Source organism: Pteronotus mesoamericanus, unplaced genomic scaffold (assembly GCF_021234165.1).
Source record: "Pteronotus mesoamericanus isolate MK-2021 breed Mesoamerican mustached bat unplaced genomic scaffold, CSHL_Meso_final scaffold_174, whole genome shotgun sequence".
Lineage (NCBI taxonomy): Eukaryota > Metazoa > Chordata > Mammalia > Chiroptera > Mormoopidae > Pteronotus > Pteronotus mesoamericanus.
In genome coordinates, this window is record NW_026555309.1 from 24805039 (window position 1) to 24817397 (window position 12359).

The 12359-nt window shown below is 35.0% G+C and overlaps 1 protein-coding gene across 2 annotated transcripts in view; it reads right to left on the reverse strand.

Annotated features, from left to right (window-relative positions):
• The window catches only part of ANGPT1 (angiopoietin 1), a 243883-nt gene that overhangs the window by 212146 nt on the left and 19378 nt on the right, over nucleotides 1-12359 (reverse strand). The gene's annotated exons all lie outside the window — the stretch shown is intronic.

The window sequence follows — 12359 nt, forward strand, 5'->3', positions numbered from 1 at the left end:
CAAAGCCATAGGAAAAACAGGGAACATCTTTTTAAAGGTTAATTTTATTTAAAATGTGTAAATAAAAGCATTATTTTATATTCAAAGAAACTGATAGTTTAACATATTTCTATCACATTAATATTCATAAATTTTGTGATGGGCTAGATCATTTCAGGCTATACTTGCCAACTCTTAGGTTTCATTCTCCCTCTCTTCTAAAGAGCTTTTCAGTGGGAAAGTTTGAGAAACTCAGGTGATTAATTACATTAGGAAAAACCTAAATTAAATTTTTGTGAAAGGCATTGTACTATTAAAAACGTTAAGCAGCAGGCTTCATGTCAGTATTCATAAGAGACACTTAAACAAAGCAACTCAGTGTTTCTTTTGAATTATTGCTATTGATCAGCTGAGAGTTGCTGCTATAATAGTTTAACTTCTCCAAGCCAGGATACATCTTAATCAGAGTAATAAGAAATTATAGTTTCCTAGTTGAATTGGTGGTATCTTTATTTTTACTGAAAATAAAAATGCTGCTTACGATCACTGGTATCTTGAAGTCAACACAACGTATTAAAAGATCATTGCACTACCTTACTATATTTCCAAGCCTATCCTTCAAAATACAGTTACTTTTAACCTATATTCAAAAGGGATACAAGCTGTGATCAAAGTATACTGTAAACAGTCAATAAATTTTGGGCGTCAATTTCATTTTGCTTTGTTGTTTCTATTTTCATAAATAAATACATAAATACATACATAAATAAACACATATTGGTAATAATGGGCTTTCTGCACACTGAAACATACAGAATGCTTTAGCTATCATTCTATATTCAAAGCAGGCCAACTGATGTATTACTTACATTCATTTTTTAATTGAAGAACATGACACACAAGTGCAGGAAGTGTCAGTTTAATAAACAAACCACTAGTTAAGAACACTTACGTGTCAAGGTTTTACTCATTAAGTATATACTAACCATATGACAACTCTGTCTGGGACTGTAAACTTTCAGGGGGACAGATGATGCAGACTATGTCTAGTTCCATTTTCTGGGAGGTTAAGTAAACTCTCAGTACTTTATTGCTTAATTGAAAAAAAAGTGCATGCTTTTAGATGGTAAAGACATTGACAACGATGATATGAAGAGAGAGGAAGCAGACAAAAGGTGAAGGCCAAAACTGAAATGATCCTAATGGGACTTCTCAATATTGTCTCTTAAGCAGCACAGATTGGCTCTAGATAGCATGAACATAAGCCTCCAGTGGAAGAGCCAATGTGAACTACATAATTTGGTTCAGCCATACAAAAAATACTGGGTCATAGAGCTAGTATGAAAAATAGACACTCACAGATGGAGCCTTTAGATAAGACAGTCAAAGGAAATTCGGAAAATGAGGGATTAAATGTGTAAGATCCTTACAGTTGAGGTAGCTGGTTCCCATGCTCCAACTCACTGGTGCTCATCAGGCTTCCACAGTCGGGGTGACACAGATCCAAGAATAAAAAGGGGCTGTTTTTGGTTTAGAGGGTCATTTTGTAGTAAAAGTCTTATGAATCACAAAACAGGACACACAAAAATAATTTCTTGATGCTGCTCAACTGTAGTATATTCAATATAACCCCAATAAAAACTTAAAATGTTTAAAGAAGCTTTTATTTTTTTATAATCTGCAAACTAATAGCAAGCATAAAAGAACAAAGCTAATCAATCAATTAACCCTCTGCGCACACACACAAACAAATCCAATAAAGAGGAAGGAAATTGTAAATTGAGTGCTAAAAAAAAATAAATGTTTAAATTAAGCTATATTTCCCCTTGGGTCCCTTAGACTCAAAAAAGAAAGTTTCTGTTTCTGTGGTAGGCAGGCCTCTAAGATGGTCCCCATTCTTCCCTGCATCCTAAAATCACATACAGGTGTAATTTCTTCTGGAGCATGGGCTGGATGAAGTGACTTGCTTCTAAGTAATAAACTACTGGAAAATTGAGGGAATGTCACTTGTGTGATCAGGTTGCAAAAGATGTTGACCTTCAGCTTCTTAGAAGACTCTATTGCCTTTTCAGCATGCACGCTTTAATGAAGTAAGCTGTATGTCAGAGAGGCCTATGTGGTAAAAAGAACTGTGGCCCTCAGTTCAACCACCCACAAGGAACTGATTCCAAGTGAGCTTGGAGGCGATTTCCCCAGTCAAACATTCAGATGAGGCCACAGCCCTGGTCAACATCTTGACTACAGCCTCATAAGGAACCATAAAGCAGAGGACTCATGTAAGCTGTGCCCAGATATCTGAACCACAAAATTGTCAGATAATAACTGTGTGGTGTTATAAGCTACTAGTAAGTAGATTATAATATGCTGTATAATAACTTATTATATAGCATAAAAAAACTAATACAGTCTCTAAATGTTCTTCTGAGAGTTAGAATGTATTTAGGTTCATCTAGGACCAACAAAAATTCTATTAACAATGTCTTTTTAATAACACACAGCTTTTTACAAGTACTCAGAAGGTGGCAACTTTATCATCATGTCATTCTCTTTTATTTTTAATGGAAACCAATGTCTACAGAGAAAATTTCCTAAATCTATTTTGAATAAGACAATATTTAAAGATAAGATCACATATACAACACACACACACATTTCAATTCCTGTATACAGCTGCTGATAATTTTAGGAGACTCATAAATAACCTTTTAAAAAATGAAAGTTCTCTAGGTTAAATGAAAGTATTGCTCTAAAAGCTGCCTACAGATTTAATTCAGTAACCTTTGTAGACATAGAAAATATTTGAAAAATTGAGACTTTAAAGGTCAAATAAAACATACTAAATGCATTATAAAATTAAGACAATGTAAAGACTGAGACAAAATAAAAATAAGTGCATTTTTTAAAAAATATATGACAGGATATAGAAAGACTCTGGAATTTAGCATTCACTCGGGGCTATGTCTGACATCACTGGATATGTGAGAGCCCATTTAGTGTGGTGGGTAAGAACATGAATCCAAAAGCCAGTCAGCCTGGCTCCTTTTCCTTCTTCTGCCACCTAACAACTATGAGATGGTGGACAATCTTTTTATGCCTCAGTTTCCTCATCTGTGAAATGAAGATAGAGTATGTACTCAAATGAGGATCATATGGGATGCAAATGGTTTTGAACAGCTTTTGGCTTAATATAAAGTAAAAAAAAGAAAAGAAAATGTTAACTCAACTACAAAAGTGATCATATGCCCTGGCTGGTATGGCTCAGTGGACTGAGCGCCAGCCTGCAAACCAAAGGATTGCTGGTTCGATTCCCAGTCAGGGCACATGCCTGGGGTGAGGGCCAGAGCCCCAGTAGGCAGTGCATGAGAGGCAATCACACATTGATGTTTCTCTCTCTCTTTCTCCTTTCCTTCCCCTCTGTCTAAAAATAAATAAATAAAATCTTTTAAAAATATTTTTTTAAAAAGCAATCTTATGCATATGACTTACTGCTATGCATCATGGTTTTCCCAAGCAAATAAATAAATAAATGCTTCAATAAGACGAGTTTTTTAAATCCTTTACAGTCTTAACAAACCTTGATAATTTTTGTCTTCTATCACTCAAAATACTAAAATAAGTAGAAAACATGTAGTCCTCCATTTAATTATTCATTCAATACTTCTTTATGTTCCAGGTAGTACACTAGATGTTGTTAATAGCAAGATAAAAGCCTGTTCCTGACTTCTGGGAGCTAATCTAGAGAGGCAGAATAGGGTAATGGTTAAGAATCTGAGCTTTGGAAATCATGGTCTCTGAAACTTAGCTTTTTATGATTCTGGACAATTTCCTGAACTTTCAGAGCCCTCGTTTCCTTTCCTTTGATATGGGAATGATAATAGTTGCATTCTCACAAGTTTGCTGTGAGGATTAACTCAGTTTATACAGGTCAACCTTATAGACAGAACTTGGGATAGAGTAAGTATTCAATAGACAGTAATATTGTCAGGAGCAAAGTCAGGCAGGAAAACACACACTATGTGGTAAGTATGATCATTGTCGGGGGGTTGGTGGAAAACAGTGCATAGAGAGCCGGAACCGTAAATGGAAGAAGATGCAAAACAGTATGGAGGGCTCATGAAAAGTTTCCCAGCAGAATCAATCTCTGATTTCACATTAAAGAATTAAGAAACATGGTTGAAGAAGGTGCACTATGGTAAAATATTTCAATGTGAAATATTTAAAAAGCATAACAGAATTTTCATAAAAGATAAGTAACTACAGATTTACTCCACTTCAATATACGCTAATAAGTCTAAGTCACCTTCTTTGTTCCTTTATTATACATCCCCATTTTCAAATAAATGCAATATAGCATCTGTTGAGGTTGCCAATAGCAATCATATGCAAGGGGAAAAAAGTCCAAATAACCATATTGTTCTCATAGGGAGATTTTTATCTTAAACACAAATGCCTCTACAACTGGTACATTTCAAAAGCAATTTTGGGTGAGGGTCCTGGTGGTACTCTTACCATTATATCACTCACCTAACTCTTTTATATAGTTGTAAAGCTGCCAAGCAGTCTATAATGTAACTTATACATTATGTGACTCATATGTTGGTAGGAAGTGCATTACTAAGAGCATATTTTAGAAGGACTTCTATCTAGGAGAACTAATACTTAGAACTGATAAACCCTCCGGGAGCCTTTTCCTTACCCCTCCAGACAGTGCCATTCCTGGCACAGAAGACATCCAAGCAGACTAAAAAAAAATCTTCTATTCAGGGGTGTTATAAACATGGAATGTGAGAGGCTGGACTGAGTGAAAATGTTTTTATATGGAGGGAGAAAGTGGACAAAATGACTTCTAAATTTCCTTTCAATGTTAAAGTGCAATTTAATTACTTAAATATCCATTTTAGTGAGTATAAAATATGAGTCAGGAATGTGAGAATTTCCTCTACAGTCCTGTTTATGCCTATTATCTTAAGTTATTAATAGAGTACCCTTGGAATCTCAAAAGTATCCACTGTCACTAGTAAATATTAATTCCTTCATTTTTTATTGTATTTTTTTCCAGTACCGTTTAGTTCCCTTGTACCTCCCCACCCCAGCAATCACCACACTGTTGTCCATGTCCATGAGTCCCTTTTTCTTTTTGCTCGATCCAAAAAGTGACACGCCTTAGGAGTCTGTCACCCAGCCCCATGGAGATCAGCAAGTGGGATTCTTTGGCTGGAAAGAATAGTTGCTTTGGTTTTCCTACTGAAGTAGGCTTTTACCCTACAAAAGGCTATAGTATCACCTACTCCTCCCTCAGCTCCTGCCCCCTACCTGCCAGGCCTGATGTGTCCCATGTATTCTGTGTAGGCGGGAGTAAGAAAACAATTAAGAAAAGGGAATGGTTTTTAAAGCCAAGGAAAACTGAAGGACTTCAGCATTTACCTGAGCACTGACTGCTAAAAATTATAATTGGGGAAACAACCAAATTCATTCCCTTACCCTCCAGTTCCACTGTTACTACCCTAATATCCTCTTACTGGATTACAAGTACAATGTTGAAACGCTAATCCTTATCCATGTCTTAGTGAACATGATGGCTTGACTGAAGATTTAGACCACAGACTTGTCAAATGTACAGAAGACCAAAAGTTAGAATTAAAACATAATCTTCTGAAAAGAGGCTAAAGAGTCGTAAAGTTGTTAATGGGCTGAAACAGTAAGCCCACCCAAAGAAAAACACAATTTAATATAGATAAATTGAAAGCCCTACTTTTAGTTTAAAATGAGTACTAGATGAGGAAGGACAGGTGTAAAAGTCGATCACATAAAGAAACCTGGGGACTTATTTGGGATTGTACGATCCAATGGTGGGATAAGCTACCAGGAATGGGTCATGTCTACAGTAAGATAAAAGCAGCAGAATGTCCAGACCAGTAAACAAAACAGTCTCATGGTTTCTTTGTTAGGACCACATGTGGATACTGTGCTCAGCTGTATAATTTAAGGTAAAATTGACCAAAGTCTATTTAGAACAGACGATGAAGCAAAGCATGTCTAGCTGTACAAAAAAAAAAGTTAGGGAAGTAAAATAACCATACAACAGTAGTACTGTAATAACTGCAACATTGATAAAGTAGTGTTATGTGCTGGAGTGAGCTGGGGACACTTTAAACAAGCTGTCTGCTTTGACTCCTGCATGAATCCTAGGAAATGACAGTATTAGCTCCCCTTTTTCAAAAGGAGAGGAATAGGATTACTTTCACACTAAATATTGGAAGGCATTTGTGTAGAAGAGAGAAAGACTTGTTCTTTCAGAGGGAAATGAATGGAAGTAACAACTTAACACAAAAGAAAAATTCCTAGGATTCATAACTGCATTAGAGTCAAATTGTCTACCCGCATCTTGTCTACCTGCATCTGCCTGCTTAGTAGTAAGTTCTCCTTTGCTACACGTGATCAAGCTGAGGTGAATTGCCAGGAATAAAATTTTCAGGAGTGAAAAAAGCATTCATGGGCTGGTTGAGAGGTGAGGTTGGGTAAGCTTCGGGTTCTCTTTCAACATTAAAGTCCTTGTTTTGATTCTGAGAAATGGGTACTTTTGATGCCTTGGTATTATACACCACTACTTAGGTCAAATAAAAATATATCAGATAAAAAAAGTCATTCAAACCAGTTGTTATGCTGATCTGATAGGTCTCTTCGATCAAAACAGTTATTCCAATTAGTCTATGTAGACACATTCTTTAGTCTATTTCTGTGATTGGTCACATTTAATATGGGTTTGCTGTTTTTAAAAGCAATTTTATGAATATCACCTATATATCATATTGTAACAAGAGTAATAAAAGTGTCATTATCCACAAGGTTACAGAATACAGTTACTTCAAAATTTCTCACTGCCCACACTGGACATCTGCTGCTGAATGGGGTGAGTTTCTAACAAGCTACTTCTGAATATATATTAATATCATAATTAAAAGAAAATTTCAGCCAGTGTTTGGCAATGGAAAATAAGAGTCCTCTCCATGTCTTGAACCTGTATCCTCCCTGAAATGTAAACTAAAATACAATATGAGGCCTGTTGTAGGTGAAAGGAAACCCTCCAACTGAGATCAAGTTACAAAACATTCATGGCAGAACTGGCACACATGAGCTATGTCTATAAAACCAATATCTTCTGCCTTTGCCGAGTTCATGTCAGTTGTTTAAAAGTCAAACTCAAATGTAAAAAAAAAAAGTAACTATTGATTGTGTGCATGAAGCAACAATAGAGAAACTTGAAAGAACCCATAACAGACCCTGTTTACTTGGGGAAGTAAAATCACAACACTCCAGGGTTTCCCTTACATGGACACAGAGACAGACATGGAATATAGACAAATTGGTCTCATTCATTTAATTCTTTCTTTCTGCTTTTTATAAAATAATTTTTTGCAGTGTCGGTAGCATGTCAGTAGCTGGACACTTCAAATCCAGACAAAGTCCAATCTTTTCTTTTAGACTCTCACTGTCCTGTGTATTGATCTCTTTTGTATTGTGTTAACTTAAATTTATATTACTATTTCATTAATATCAATTTCCTCACTAAATAGTTCAACTTATGAGGGTAGGCATAATGTCTTTTTTTGTTCACCTTTGTACCCAGTGTTTCAGCATAAGGCTTGTCAATAAATGACCAGTCAATAAACATTCAATGAATGACAACCTTGAAGAACAAATTTTAATTAACTATGGGCTTTATGAACCATGTGCATGAGCTCCAGGACAGACTTTATCATATACAAAGAATGTCTTTACAAAACAAGTTTGAGGCAAAACCGTTCTCACACTGTTGGAGAACACCGCCATTAATTGCGTCATCCCTGAAAACTAAAAAGGGCAGTAAAAGCTCACAGATCAACCCTAAATCGGCCAAAGTCTAGAATGTTTTTCCATCCCTAATTTATAAAATTTTACCCCTGTTACCTACCAATTATTTTTCTGGAGAGCCAAGCCAGATTCCCAGCTTTTCAAATTGTACTTTATAAGCTCCTGAGTAATACACAACAGGTTTGTTATGAGTTACCAAGCACTGAGATTTGATATTAGGCAATATGGATAATACCATACCACATCTTAAACATACATTTTCATGAGGCATACAAAAGGATAACTTGATGCAGATTCTGCCAGCTTGCTTGAGCAGTACCTTTAACCATTTACTGTAAACTAAATGAGCAGAAAATATTTCACGATTGATCTGCGTACAATTTACGTAATGCTCATAATAGCTGTTACAGTACTGAGAGGTCAAAACCATATCCATATTCACAAACAATAATACTTTACAGATCTGTTGTATTATAATAAAAATTTAAGGCCATGTTGTTTTACAGTAAATATTTTAATTAAATGATATAGTTCTGATTTCTTGTTCTGTTGCAACTTGTAGGTCTTTTAATGCTGGACAAAGGAAATTAATATACTTTTTGGAAGAAAAATTTTATCTTAAGTTTTCTTACTCAACATAAATCTTCAGCCTCAAGGGCCTGGAAGAAATGCATTTACAGAGCTGTAATGTTAAGTAACTGTTATTAGCAAACTCACTAATTTTTTCATTTGTATTATGGTAGGAGGGTAATAAAATACATCAAGTCGCACTTAATGCATTCTCAATGACCTGGCAAATTCATTTTTATATACTTGTGTAGGACTTTGTTTTTGAACAGTACAATCTCTTTGGCATATAGCTATCATATCACCCATAAATATTAGGATGTGTTCCAGGTTTTTATGCCAGGTAGGAAAAGCTTTATCATTCTTATTTCAGGAAGCTTTTAAAGAATTCTTCAGATTGAGAATTTGGAATCTATTTTTTGCAGGCCTTTTCCTTTTCAAACAATTCTCTATAAGGAGCAAGCACTGGCCAGTAGGTTTGTTTCTTAGACTCTCATTGAGGGTACTCATTTTACAGCAGAATTAAGTGCTATGTCCTCATCACATCTAGAGAAACTCATTCATAATATAATCATGCATGCCTATCAAATCCAAGGCAGTATATGTTTTCACCAGGATTTTTTGTGTTTGTTTCTGTATTTGTTTATGCATTTTGTTAACTAAAGTCCATACTTTGTTCAGATTTTCTCACTTTTACTCTTTTTTTTTTGGTCCAGGATCCCATCCAGGATGACACATGACATTTATTCATCCTGTCTCCTTAGGCTCCTCTTGCTTCTTTTTGATGACCTTGACATTTCTGAGGAGTGTTTGCCAGATATTTTATAAAATATCCCTAAACTGAGATTTTTATGATGTTTTTGTCATGATTAGATTGGGGTTTCAGGAGACCTCCGAAGAAGGTATCATACTGTCCTTTTCTCATAACACTGATAAGCAGGCATACTGTCAAATCAATATCACTTATCACTGTTGAAACTGACCTTCACCACCTTGCTGAGATAATATTTTGTGAGGTTCCTGCACTGTAAAGTTACTCTCTTTCTTCCCTTTCAGTATTATACCCTTCAGAAAGAAGACACTGGGTGCAGCCCACACTTAAGGACGGGGGAGTTGTGCTTCCCTGTCCTTAAGGGTGGAATCTCTGTATAAATTATTTTAAACTCTTCTGTACATAAGATTTGTTCACTGGGATTTGAAAAAGGGAATCTTAAAACAATCCTTATCTGATTATTAACAAGCCATGTAGCCCTAATAAACTCATTTACCTTTGTTGGACACAGCTCATAAAGAAAATGTTTAAATTTTTTAAAAAATTAGTTGTAATTTACTAAACATACGCTTTATGCAAGACTTTGTTATGAGGCACTTGGTTAATCTTGTCTCGTATAATCACTATAACAACCTTATGAGAAGGCATTATTATTCTCATTTCATAGATGCAGAAATTTGAAGCTCAAATAGGTAAAGTAGCCTGCCCAATTCATGCCTACAATCCATCACATGCTGAAAGCTGAACTACCTACAGGCACATGCAAACACACATGTATGCATTATATACCATGAAAATAACACTTTCCCATATATAACAAAGGCAGGAAGCAAGTCGAAGTCTGGTTTGTCTTTTTAGAAGAAGAGATGACTAAATGGAGATTTCTAATTTTTCCCAGTTCATGACCATCATAAAGAATATAAACAGCTTCCCCATCCCTACTACCATTAGACCTAGTCATCACCTGGTTTGAGGTGTCCAATTCTGTATGAGCTGTGGTGATTTTAGTGAATAAGACTCCATGATATAAAGTCATGAGACTGTAATACAAGTATGTATTTTTAAGAGGACATGAATTTCCCAGTGAGCATATTTTATTTCTACACATAAATATGCGTTCGCTTAAATATCCACATGTTCCATGTTACAAAACCATTATTCTTACTCGCAAACACATACTGTTTTTACAGAACCAGATTTCCACTTAAACATTTTATCTGAAACTTGTATGACTACGAGGGCATGCATATTCCTAATATTACCCAGGAATCTCTCTGTGCTTTACAAAGTCACAAAATCCATTATAAGGCATCATCCACTTGATAAATGGTAAAGAGTATTTCACATTTCTTTATTAGAAGATACACATGCTAGTAATGTATAATTACCCAATTGAAAACACAAGTTTCAATTCAGGTCATTTAAAACAAATAAAAATGCCATATAAGACATACAGGTCAGCAAGTATCACTTGTTATACTTTAATGTCTCTCTTAATAGAGAGGGATTTGGTATTTAACCAATTCTTCACTGCAATGGTTAATGCCTTTATTTTCAAAATGAAACCAAAGAGTGTTATTTTTCAGTGGGATTTACTTAATTTGCAAGAATCAATCAGACTTAAAAAAACAAATCACTCCTTTATGTAAGTGTGTATATAATACAAATAGAATAGAGCAGTATATATCTTGCCTAATGTGTATTCCTAAGTCTTTGGAAGCCTGAATGCAAGGTTTATTAACCTTAGACTTAAAAAGTAATCTGACTCAATTCCCTAACACATTCTGTATTGTATTCTGTAAATGCGTGGGATACACAAAGAAATGGAAGACACAATGGAGCTCTTCTATTTGAATTAAGAAATTTTAAAGCATCTCAGGATTGTCCTTTCCTCTCATTTCAAAAGATGGGAATGGGGTCAATCTTTATGTAATATTGAGAATTATTCTTATAGTCACTTAAAGTTAACAGCTCCATATGATACAAATACAGAAGTATTTCTAGTCATAATTTTACATTTTTCACAGTATGTGTTACCTGAGTAAAGTACTCTTGTAATGTCCCCAGTTTTATTTTCATTTACCTAAATGCTATTATGATTGTCCCCTCAGAATTTCACCATTTACTTAATTCTCTAGCTGCTTTCCCCATCCTTTTATCTATTTACCTTAATTCTTTATTCCTTTAGGTGAGTGCAGTCTGCTCTTCCAACCATCCCAACTTCTTGTTATTCACCATTTCAGAATGAACTGCAGAATCCAACACCATTTCTCACCATTATTATTCTTAATGTTCATATCCTTTAAAAATTTGACAGTGTCTATCATCTTTGTGGGCTACCTTTCTATGAAATCCCATTGCTTCACAGTGAGTTGCAGAACCTGTAATCCACCTACTTAGTAATGAATTCCTCCAATCATCCATCTCTCCACCCGTCCATTCATTTAATACTATCTGGAGGATGGGGCAGGAGAGATGTAAGGAATTTGCTACAGCATAGAAATCACAAAGTTAAGAAGAAAGAATAAATCATGGTATTTTAACAGAACTGCCAGGATTTAGATATGTCTACAACATGAAACATAGAGAAAATTGTGAAAGATAAGACTGGAGACATGAGCAAGGGCCAACTGAAGACACGGAGTTTGAACTTCATTTTGAGGGTATCTTGGGGCCAGTGATACATTTTAACTAGGAAAATGATATGATTAGCTTTTGACTTAGAAAAGCCCTAGATGCCCAATGTAGTTTGCATGGGGATAGAAATTAAGATTTTCTTAATATCATATCAAAGTAACTTGTTATCAAATTAATATCAAAGTAATTTCATATATATTGTACCATATAATAACTTCCTTAATCTCTCTCAAATATGCTTTCCTCCTCTCTTTGCTGCATCAAATCCTGGAGCATTTAATCCTAGTTTTATCATCTACAAACCTACATCACCAATTCACCTTGTTTTATAACTTACCTGTCTGTAAATGTTACATAAAATACTTTAAATGTATTTCTTCCTTTGAATAAAAATAATAAATTTAGCTGAGGATTGTGGACTACCCCAACCCAATTTCTGTCTGTAATTTGCCATTTTTGGAGCTTCCAACATCAATCTACCACAAAAGTAGAGAAAAAGAAAAGAAAGAAAAACTGGTATGAAATGAATAAATGAATACCACAAGATAAAAGT